This window comes from Cupressus sempervirens, chromosome 7, assembly GCF_028749045.1.
Source record: "Cupressus sempervirens isolate cs-2001-9-10 chromosome 7, ASM2874904v1, whole genome shotgun sequence".
NCBI lineage: Eukaryota > Viridiplantae > Streptophyta > Pinopsida > Cupressales > Cupressaceae > Cupressus > Cupressus sempervirens.
The window spans coordinates 857,795,428-857,808,474 of NC_143124.1; positions in this window are offsets into that span (position 1 = coordinate 857,795,428).

Genomic DNA, 13,047 nt, shown 5'->3' on the forward strand with positions numbered 1-13,047 from the left:
ACCCGACACATTGTATGTAATTAATTATTTTATGAATAAAGAGTTGTGATTTCATATTAGATCTTGCATTGTTATTGTGTTTCCACTATGTGGTTATTTTCTGGGGTCTAGGACATCTTCTTTGGGGATTCTTCTACCTTGCATTGCATCACAATAGTCCCTCATGCTCTACAACAACCACAACAACAAATACCACACACCCTAGTGAATGTTAGATGGTCAACAAGGCTAAGTAGACCTCCATAAATATTTTCTTCCTCTTTGTACTTTATTTTACTAATTGATGATGGTGAACCTGAATGTTATGATGAAGCTATGCAGGTGGATACAAAGATTTAGTGGGAGTCTGTAATGAAAGAAGAAATTGACTCACTAAAAGTTAAGACTTGGGATTTATGCAAGTTTCCTATAGGTAAAAGGGATTTATAGAATAAATGGGTTTATAGGTTGAAAGAAGAGGATGGAGGTAAGAAACAATTTAAAGCTAGGTATGTGGTAAAAGGATTTGCACAAAAAAAATGGTATTGATTTTGATGAGATATTTTCTCTTGTTGTTAAAATGACTTCTACTTGCACTATTTTAATTATTATGGCTATTGAAGAATTTCATTTGGAGCATCTTGGCATCTTGATGTTAAAACAACTTTTCTTTGTGGTGATTTGGATGAAGAAATATATATGGAACAACCATAGGGATTTGAGGTCAAAGGTAAGGAGAATCTAGTGTGCAAACTAAAGAAAAGTTTATATGGCTTGAAGTAAACACCTCAACAATGATATCTTAAATTTGATAGCTTTATGCATGAGCATGGTACACTCAGTGTCATTCTAACAATTATGTTTATTTTAAGAGGTTAGATGATGACAACTACATTATTTTATGTTAATATGTTGATGATATGCTTGTAGCTGGGTCTAGCATGGATCACATTAAGGGGTTGAAATGAAAGTTAGCTTATTTATTTGCTATGAAGGACTTGGGGGCAGCAAAAAAAATCCTTGGTATGAAGATTTGTAGAGATAGGAAAAATAGAAAATTTACTTTATCTTAGGTTAATTATGTTGTGAAGGTGTTGCAACGTTTCTCTATGGAGAATGTTAAAGATGTCAGCACACCTTTACCTAGTCATTTAAAATTGACTAAGGAGATGTGTCCCAAGACACAGGAAGAGAAGGAGAAAATGCCCAAGGTATCTTATGCTTCAATTGTAGGAAGTTTGATGTATGCCATGGTATCTACTAGGCCAGATACTATTCATGTAGTGGGAGTTGTTAGCAGGTATATGAGTCATCTTGGAATTTAGCATTGGAATGGAGTCAAATGGATTCTCAAATATTTGAGAGGAACATCCAGTAAATCTTTACATTTTGGGGGCTCTACTACTAATCTACAAGGCTATGTTGACTTATATTTGGCAAGGGATATTGATACTAGATGAAGTACTATAGGTTATGTATTTGCTATTGGTAGGGTAGTAGTGAGTTGGGTTTCTCAATTGTAGAAGGTTAATTCTTTATCCACTATAGAGACAAAGTATGTTGCTGCTATAGAAGAATCCAAAGAGATTATATGGCTTCAATTCTTTATGGAAGAATTGGGACACCCACAGAGGGATACTTGTTTGTTCATAGATAGCCAGAGTGCCATTCATCTTGCAAAGAATTATGCTCTACATTCAAAGTAAAAACACATAAAGTTTCTATACCATTTCATTTGCTCAATTTTGGATGATGGATAGTTAAAGTTGGAGAAGATACTTACATATGATAATCCAACATATGATATTCCAGTGGAAGCTATAGGTTTAGTGATGCTATGATTAGTCTCCAAGTGGGAGGTTCTTGTTGTGGAGTTTGATTGATCTCCAAGTGGGAGATTCTTGTGATGTGGAGCATAATTAGACTCAGAGGTTTATTCAACATGATCTTCCCCCATATTATTTTCTACAGGGGTTTGGGGGCAGTGCCCTGAAAGACAGAGTTAAGCGGTAGCACCCCTTGTGGGGTCTTGGGGAATTACACATGGTGGGGATGAGGGGCAACACCCTTATGGGGGTTTTCGAGGGTAGTGCCCCTAAAGAAAAAAATAACCCTACTATTGTAAAGGGTGTCGATTGCTATTTTTTCTATTATATGACTTATTCTAGCCCTAATTTTGTAAGAGACAAAAGCTTGTATAAAATGGCTTAAGGTTAGGAATTTTATAATGTATGGTGATATTGTAGCTTCTTGCAACAATATTGAGCTATAAGGGATTGTAGATTCTAATTAGTGGATAATAATAATATTGGACTTGTTATTGGCAGACATAGCCCAGGGATTGGGTGAACTAAGTTAAATCCTTGTGTCTTGTGTTCTCTTCTATGTGATTTATTATTTTTTGATATTGGTTATATTTGCATGTAACTGCTATTTTTGTTTGTGGCCAATCCTAGCAATATTTTAGTCCTTCTATCAATGCCTTTAACTCTACTATATTATTCGATGTTTCCATTAATGATTTTTCTCTCTTCACTAGCCACCCATTTGAGTTAGAATTTATTATGCATGCATCCCGATCTTTCCTTTCCTAGATTACCTCTTGAAGATCTATTAAAATTCAGTTTGTACCAACTTGTCAGGGGGTAACTATCTACTTGTTTAATAAGAATGATTTGATAGGCATCCTACTAAATAATGAGAACTATACATGAAACAATAGAAGGACAATTTTTTTTCACATAGCAGAGTGACTAGATAGATTTATATTCAAAGGAGATCTCAGATCTCTAAATACAACAATGCATTCCATAATTCTCCTATTTATAGGCTTAGATCACATTCCAGTCAAGATAGAATTTGAAGAAGCACATAAACCTACTAGAATTCCATTCAAATGTGAAAAAATGTGGTTCCTAGATGAAGACTTCATGAACAACATAAAAAAGCAATGGCAAGAAAGTAATTTCAATAGATGAAAGATGTTTTTCTTTGTATCTAAACTTAAACTACTTAAAGAAAACATTCTAAAATGGGACAAAAATCATTTCAACAACATAGTTGAAGAAAATCTAGAAAATGAAGAATAACTAAAATAACTAAATGAAGAAATAATTAAGAATGGAATGAATAATGATAGTTACACAAAAGATTTTTTTTTTTTTGGAAAACTAGGAAATCATCCTAACCAAAGAAGAAATATACTAGCAACAAAAATCTAGAGAAACATGTTTGACATAAGGAGATCAAAACACTAAATTCTTTCACAACAACACCATCAATAACTATAATATAAATAAAATAACAAAAATAAAAAAGTGATGAAGGACCTCTAACAGAGGATCCAAAAGAAATAACAAAAATATTTATCAAATACTACACTTATATTCTTAATAAATTTGATAACTCAAACTTGGTAGTCCAAAGAATAGTGGGGGAAGCCATTCCAAAGTTAGTAATGCTAGGAGATAATAAAAGTCTTAATAAATTCTTCTCATTAGAGGAAATCAAATCAGCACTATTTAGCATGAACCTATACAAATCATCAGGCCCAGATCGCTTCCAAGATTTCTTCTCTCATAAATGTTGGGAAATCCTAGGCGCAGATCTTTGAGAAGCCATTGAAGCATGTAGAAATGCTAGATCACTCTTGACAGAAATTAACAACACCTTCATTACTCTCATCCCTAAACAAAAAAATCATACAACCCTAGGAGATTTTTGTACCATAACACTATGTAACACAATATACAAAGTTATCACCAAAGCTTTAGCAAATGGATGCAAAAATGTTATCCCCAAATTAATTTCAGAAGAAAAAACAAGATTTGTTCTAGGTAGATCTATCTTTGATGGAATCATCATAAACCAGGAAGCCATCCATTCAATCCAAGTCAACAAAAACCCTTATATGTTAATGAAATTTTATGCCTAGAAGGCTTATGACAAAGTACACTGGGGATTCTTATATAAGACCTTGGAAGCCTTTGGATTCTCTCGACAATGGGTTAATATGGTCTTCACATGTATAGCCACCCCTAAAACACTCCTAATCAATGGAACCCTAGAAGGTTTTTTCAACATCTTCAAAGGAATCAGACAAGGTGACCCTATATTGCCTTTCTTGTTTATCACTATGGTTGAAACATTTGGCAGAGTCATCAAGAAAGCACAAGCATAGGGGAAAATAAAAGGAGTAATGGTAACATAAGACATATTCAACATAACCCGCCAATAATTTGCAAATGCTACTATCCTACTTGGAGAAAGTACAAAAGATGAAGCCCAAAACTTCAGGGAAATTATTCAAACTTACATGGAGGCATCAAGCCAAAATGTCAATACTAAAAAATCTGAAATATTTTTCTTAAATACCCCACCAAAAATAGAGAAAGAGATATGTAATATAATGGGTTTTAGGAAAGGATCTTTTCCCTGCAAATACCTAGGAGTCCCACTTGAAAAAGGAGCAAGAGAGTCTAAAATATGGAACCCTATCCTAGAAAAAGTATCTAATAGAGTAGCAAATTTGAAGGGTAGATGCTTGACTAAAGCTAGTAGAGCTACCAAAATTAGAGTTGTTATGTTAGCAATTCCATCATATTAAATGTCGTGTCTATTGCTACCTAAAGGGGTGAAGAAGAAACTTAATATTAAGCTTAGAGATTTCTTTTGGAAGGGAATAGATGAACAACAAAAAAACAAGGCCTTATCAAATGGGAAAACATATAAAAACCTAAAGAACTAGGAGGTCTAGGTACTAAGAACCTAAGATGGAAAAATGAAGCATTAGGAGCCAAATTAGTTTGGAGGGTGTACAAGGAAAATGGTAGTAAAAGGGAAAAAGTTGTACAACAAGTATCTCAATAGTCTTGACCCCCTATCAATCTTCCATACCAAAAATCCCTCAAAATGATCGATGAATGGAATTTTATGATACAATGTCAACCAATCATTAATAACAACTTAACATGGGATATAGGAGATGGTAATGAAGCTCTCTTTTGGGAAGATTATTTCGATAGGAAACTAGCCCTAGATAGCTATAATCTACCTGCCGACATTAAAAACAATCTTATAGCACAATGGAGTAAGAAAACTTTAGACTATAAGAAAAAGAAATCAATAGAAGGGAAAGAAACTTGGGAGTGGAAGTCAGTAGAAGATACCAGTCTCTCAAGACAAGAAAAAAAATCTGCACTAATTTCTTAATTAATAGACAAGCAGACCAAAAAAAGAGAAGGGATAAACTTATATGGGATGCATCTAAAAAATAACAATACAATTTAAAGAAAGGATATAATATGATAATCAACTCCCAAATATGGGAAAAGGTGGACATCCCTCTTAAATTATTTTGGGATTCTGCTTGTCTCCAAAAAGCAAGAATTTTCTTATGGGCAACTTCTCGAAACATAATTCTAACAGTAGATAGATTCACAATGATGGGTACGAAGGACCCTCAAGATGTCAACTCTTCAGAAATAGAAGAACATTTACTCTACCAATGGATATTTATAGAAAAAAATTGGAACTGGCTATGTCAAAAACTAAATTGGACCTTAGCCCACCCAAGAAATTTTGGAGAACTCTTACAGAGTTGGCCAAATTTTGGTAAGAACAAAATATTCAATAAAATTTTGAATATTTATCCTTCAATCCTATTATGGGAAATCTAGAAAGAAAGAAACCAAATAATTTTCATCAACACCGAAATCGACTTCCCCTCATTTCTAAACAAAGTAGAAGCTAACATCACTGAAGTAACCAATAACCAATTGAAAAAATCAATCAAAGAGGAAGGAACCTTCACATATTGGGATGGGGAAATGTGGAAAAAATGGACCCAATTAATAAGCTCACCCCAGATTTACCCCAAGAAAAATTGAGGTTGATTTTTGTTAAGGATTATCTATAACTTTATTTTGAAGCAATATAATATATTTTTTTGGTTAGACTATAGTGAAATATAATAAATATATTAATTTTTTTTGGATCAATAAAAGGAAAATGCCCTTTAGATTAGTTTCACGAATATATACAATTTTACAAGCCCCTATTCAAGTGCAGGTATCGAGGGAAAAAATGTGGTGAAGAAAATCCTTAGTATAGCCTAGGACTGAAGTCCAAATTCCATATAGTTTCCTAGCTTGGGACTTGATGAAGGTATTCCCTCTTCTATAAAGAAAATTAGGGGGCATACCCCCTATTAGAGGAGTTTAATCAATAAATTAAAATGATAAGTGTCAAAAAAGGATTGAGAAAAAGAAGTGGAGACCCTCTGTGAAGCTAGGAGAAGGATGGTCCAAGATCATAATATGCTCAAGTTTCCATTTGCAACAATCAAAAAATCCAAGAGACATATTAATTCTTTCATCATAGTGTTAGCATAAAATTATAGAGTCATTAGAAGATCATTAAAAAAGGATAGATATGGTAATGTTGAATTCTAACATATTGAAATCATATGGCAAAAACCCTAGAATAAATGCCATTAGAAACTTCCATGGTCATTTCACCCCTAGCTAGTACAAAGAGAGTCTTGGACCATTAAGGCCCCTCTATGTAGTAATAAAACATTAGAAACTATATATCCATAAATATTCCTTTGAAAAATTTGGCCAAAAACACACCTAGATTGGAAAGAGACTGCCAAATGCTTGAAAATATTTAATAGAAAAAAAGGCCCCCACCCCCCCCTTTTTGATAGGTAAAAAATAGCCCCTTTCTTGTTAGATGTATATCATTCAATTTAAAGTGATTCTGTTACTATTAATGAGATAGAGCACTAAAGATAAAATAATACATTAGTGGGCCAAACATAATAATATGGAATTTTATAAAACTTCACAGTTCAAAGGAAGCCTGAAAAAATAGTACCTCTTAAGAGAAATTCAACCGATGACTATTTGGAGTAGCCAACTACTTACCAAGAGAAACCAACTGAAAATGGTCCGAACTATAACAAACCATTTCCATCTACTCACAATCCGTAGAGGCCACAAATTTCCAAAATTCACCTAGATTACTGTTTCCTTATTTAAATTATGTAAATTCCACACTTCTACTTATAATTATGTCAAATTAAGAAAATACCTAGTAATACTTAGAAAATAATCTAATTTTTTTGAATTATATAGAAACTTTAAGACAAAATCAATAAGTAATATTCAACCTAAATTATTCAAGAATAATCTGTCAATCTAAAGCCCAAACCAAATATAAGACAAAATATTTTAAAACTATGCAAAACAATTCATCTCACCCGGGCTATAGGACTAACTTTTAACAACAGAATATAATACTCAAAAGTCAAAATTCTAGAAATCTATATATACTAATTACCAAAGTAGGTTCCATTCAAAATTAATTTTACCGTCCAACCCATCAAAAATATAAATGAGAGTCAGATAGTAAAAATTTGACAAAACCCAACATCAGTAATAGTTTTAAGCTTTGTCAAAAAAAAGCCACGAAATAGAAAAAAGAAAGCTAAGAGAAGCATTCATTCCTTGAATGCTTCATGAAGATATTCTGTGGTGGCTCTCAGGGCACATTCATAAATATCCCTTCTTCTTTAAAGTAGTGCTCTAGCTAGTCCAAATTAGTGGGATCCAAGATAGCAAAAAAGTAGAGGAGAAACCTAATGTTTCTCTAACAGACTTCCCTATCTTCCCAGAAGCCCACTAGGTCCTCTGTAAAGATAATCGGGTATGTAGGAATAGGTTACACCCTAATATATAACATATTATAGTTGGCTATAAGGGGAATGGTGAGATCACCTTTGATGTTTACAAGCAGAATACCAAGATCACCCAACAAGTGGTCATCAAAAAGTTTATGACAAAGAATAGCTATTAAATCACTATCAACATAAAAATTACAGAGTACTGCTATGAAAATAGCAACAATGTCTGCATTAGATTGGAACCTATTGGGACAACTGATATACTAGGTACCTAAGTATTGTAGAACAACTCTCCAAACCACTTTATTCCTTATAGGGAAAAATTGCATAATTCTCTTAATCTTTATGGGCTTATCAAAATCCATGAGTCTTACAACAGAGATAACCTTAATTGGGGTGTCCATAATTCTCACATGCAAACAAAGTGACCAACATTCCTTAATAAATAGTTGCAGAGAAGGGCTTCCCAACTTAAATACCACTTATCTTGGGAGAATAAGTGAAATTAAGAACTACACAAGGAGTGAATTGATGCATGCATGGAAGGTGCTTTCCAACTTGTAAAAGTAATCAATGATCCTTTATTTGAAGTACATCCAAAATTAAAATTTATATAAAGGACTAAAGTGTTAGAGGAGAGATAAAAAATTTACTCCCAATAGGCCCTAGATAAAATTGCCAAAAAAAACAAGTTTCACATATAAGAAAAATCTACTCTAATCAAGTTCTCTAGAAAAATGACACTAATTTAAAGTTACCATATATCTAGCAGGGCTAACTACCTAGAGACAATTTAAAAAAAGACCTATTAATTATTATGAGGTTAGAAAATGTAGATCCCCCAAATATTCCTTCCTAAGTAGAAGCTCATCTGAACAAAGTCTTTGAGAGACACTAGTCTTATTTGAACCATCAGCTCCTTCACTTTCCAATTGATCCACCAAATAATTCCCTTCCCTATAGATATGATTCATAGTAATATGCTTAAAACATGGAAGGAACTCCAATACTTTAGGTAATAAATATTCTAGTTTCCAATCAAACATGAAACCTTTCTATAGAGCATTTATGATTATGGCTAAGTCCCCTTCAATTTGTTTGTTTTGAAATTTGAAAATAGAATAGAGCCAAAGGCCCCTCACCAAGGCTCTTAGCTCTGCCTCAATTTCGGATGTAGATCCAATAAATTTACAAATTTTGATTAGAATTTCACCCTTGGAGAAACCTATACTAGCTACTCTCGAGTTTCCCAAGAAGCTCCATCAAAGTTAATTTTTATCCAACCTTCTTGAGGGGGGGACAGAACATGTTTTTCCTTTTCAATTTTATCCTTCCCTTTTCCTATGAATGGGAGGTGGGGGGATTTATTCCGAACCATTTGTGTCTCATATAATCATCCCATTAAGTCATAGCTTTGTGGGATTCATTATTGTTGCATATCTTGTTGTTTATAACTTCGATAATCAAGGTTTCCATTTTAACAATAAGTTGCTGATATGTCATCTTCAAATCTCTAAGGATTATTCTATTCCTCTCTTTCCATACTTCCCACAAGATTATGGAGGGAGAGATAATCTACACCCTTGACAATGAATTCTTTATGCAAGATGGGCCAAGATAAGAAAAGAGATCTAATGGAATTGGGTAGGGTAGATTTCCATGACATCTTTTTGAAGAACCAATTCCAGCACTGGATAACATAGTCATAGTTGACTAATAAGTGTTTGGGATACCCCCCATCCTTTTCACATAGTGGACACTAAAGGTGACCTTCATAGACCATTCTTCAAAATTATTTGTCATTCGGGATTTTTTCTTGAAGGGCGACCCAGGAGAAGGCTTGTGCCTTAGGGAGGCTGAGTGAATCCCAACACAATACCTAAGGAAACTCCATCTTAGGGAGATTCTCAAATTCCATCAACCAATTGTATCCCTCTATTAATGTATATTCCCCTATTTTGGACCCATCCCAAATCAATTAATCTTCTCTATCTATTAAAGCTATGGATAATTTTCCAAAATGGAAGCAAAAGATGTTTATCAAACTTAGGGGCCTTGAGGTTTTTGAAGGATTTCCACTAGCAACCATCTAGGGAGTAATTATCTCTAACAATGTAGTTACTTGGGAAAGGGCCCCAAGCTTCTTCTAGGATCTCTTAAAGTGAAAGAAAGTTTCCTAACTTAAAAATGATAAGGTTTCCTTTTGAGGAATTTGTCCAAAATCTTACTTGTTCTCCATTTCACACTTTCCATGTAATTTTTTTAGAGATGATAGATCTACATTTGAGCATGAAATTCTAAATGCCCATTCCTGTAAAGAGATTTTTTATTCTAAAGAGACTTAGTGGATCCAATGGATTGTGAAACTTATTGTAAATGGTTCTAGACCATTTTAGATGAGGGTTTCTAAACATTGTCCTTATCAATTTAGCCCCAAGGGATGAAGCTTGATCTTTGATGTTCCTTATCCCACAACCACCATTATCCCTTGGCCTACAAACCTTATCCCAAGCCAATAATGATAATTTTTTTTTTTTATCAGAGCCTTGTCATAGGAAATCTTTGAATTTTTTTTTTAGGGCATCCTTTCTCTAGATAGGTATATTGGTAATCACAAGATGATATATGGGTGTACTTGTTAATACTAATTTTAGAAAAGTGAGCCTTCCCACTAGAGAAAGCCATTTACCTTTCTAGGATTGAATTCTTGTTGTGATCTTACTAATTAAATTAGCCCAACTAGCTGAATTCTTTCACACTGATTCTAACTAAAACCCAAGTTATTTACAATGAAAGGTGTTAGCTCTAATGCTAAGGATTTTTCTAATGTAGACCTCTAAAGAGGGGATGGTATTAAAAAAGAAGAATTCTGATTTTTTCATGTTGATCTCTTGAATAGATATTGCCATGTAATTATTAAGAATTCTTTTGATGATCTCAGCTTCTAAGATGCTAGGTTCACCATATAATATTGTGTGATTTCTAGATTGTTAGTTGGAGGTGGGTTCTTCATTCCTAGCTGGTTGAATGCCTTTAAGTAGATTATTAGAGTAGCTTTTTTGTAATTCTCTCCTTAAGAACTTTTGACATTAGAATAAACAAGAATGGGGAAAGAGGATCCCTGTGCTTTAGTCCTTGGGATGGAGCAAAGAGTCCTTCTGGAGTACCATTTATAAGATCCAAGAATCTAGGAGTAAAAAATGAATCCAAAGATTAAGTTGATCCAAGTTCTTGAAAATCCAAAATCTTGAAGACATTTGCAAAGAAAATACCAATTTGTTTTATCATATGCTTTACTAATATCCAATTTTATTAGAATTCAAGGTTTCTTGGATGATGGGGGCACAATCCAAGACAAAAATGAACACAACAGGAAAGAGGAAATATTATTATAAAAAATGATATACCATTACATTTAGTACAACAAAAATAGACTCCATGACATGCCCTATGGGCTTACAATATTATTAGATTCTGGAGAAAACCCTTCTCACAGTACCCTCTCCCAAACTCCACCAAAAATTGCCTTTACAATCCTAGAAATATCCTTAAGTACCCAAAATTAGGTTTAGGGTTAGGAATAAATTTTAGAATATGCCATTTGGCATCCACAACCAAAATAGAAGGTTCTAGAAAACACGTTAGAAGTTGGTGTAAAATTAGTAGAATCCAGAAATGGTAGTCCAACTTCTGGGAGTAATAAATTTTGATCTTGAACTTTGATTGATGAACTATTTACATTTATAGAAAGCTCTCCAAGCAGTCTATAGCCCTATGGACCAGCTTTTCTCACTCCCCATTTTTTGGGCTAGTACAAGTCCATTTAGTGCCTCAAATCTAACTTTGAAGTGCTCTTAGGAGGTCTCCACGCAACTTAAAACTACAATAACCTTCAAACCATAAATCCTTTTGACCTTATTCCTTTTCTAAAGTACTTTAAATTACAAGTATAATCATCCCTCCAAATTATACCATCTAACTAATTATAATTATGGCTTAATTACAAAATAACCTATTTTCTACATTGGTACATATCCCAAGGTGTTTAAAAACTCTAACCAAGAAAATCAATATTAGAACTGAATTGGAATCTTAATTTGACCCAAATGGGTATCCAGAAATGAAAACATATTTAATAGAAATGAACACTAAGCATATTTTTGGGTGATACAGGATTACCCTTACATCACTAGATGCTCTTGCATTAGACACCTAGGGTAGATTGAAAAGTGACCCCATCACTTTAACGTTGGTAGAGGAAAACCCAAATGGGAAACCTCCATTGTGGATATCCAAGTTGAGTCTTCTATTGGTTGTTCTTTCCACTTCACTAGGTATTCTTGATACTGCTTGTTTTTGGTACTCTGACCGACACAACTATCAAAAATTTCTTCAATCTCTTCCTTCATAGAAGCAAGAATTGGACATGGCTTCAACATTAATTCCTTATCTGTACCATCATGATGATATTCTGTTAAGTTTTCAATATTGAAAGTAGGAGAAATGTGAATCCCATCTGGCAACTCCACATCATATGAATTTTTTGACTCATGTTTCTTCAAAATTTTGCAGGGGCCAAATTTCTTCATCTTCAGCTTGTTGTAGTTATCCACTAGAAATCATTCCTTCCTCAAATATACCATAACCTGATCTCCAACTTGGAACTACTTATGTCTCCTCTTTTGATCTTCCCTATCCTTATACTATAGGTTCATCTTGGTAATATGCACTTGCACCTCCTCATGTAGGTTCTTGACATGATCAGCAAAGTCTTCTACCTCAGCACTTCTCCTCTCTCCTTGTTCCATTTTCCTCAACTCTAGTGTAGTCCTTGGACTACTCCCATACACAATTTGGAATGGTGATCTATCGGTGCTCCTATTTATAGAATTATTGTAAGAAAATTCTTCTTGTGATAGACTCAAATCCCATCCCTTGGGCTTATCTCTTACTAAACACCTCAGTAGATTTCCCAGACTTCTATTTACTACTTCTGCTTGTCCATCGGTCTGCGGATGGTGTCTAAAACTAAACTTCAAATCTATCTTCAACTTCTTCCACAAGGTCCTCCAGAAATACCCAACAAATTTAGTATCTCTGTTAGAAATAATACTTTTTGGGAGACCATGTAGCCTTACCACCTTTTTGAAAAACAAATTTACAATATGCACTACATCATGAGTCTTGTGGCATGGAATGAAATATGCCATCTTGGAGAACCTATCAACCACCACAAATATTGAGTCATTACCCCTTTGTGTCCTTGGCAATCCAAGAAGAAAATCCATACTTATTTCCTCCCAAGGCTTCAATGGAACACACAATGGTTGATAGAGTCTAGAATTCTGACTAAATCCTTTGGTTGTTTGACATACTTGAAA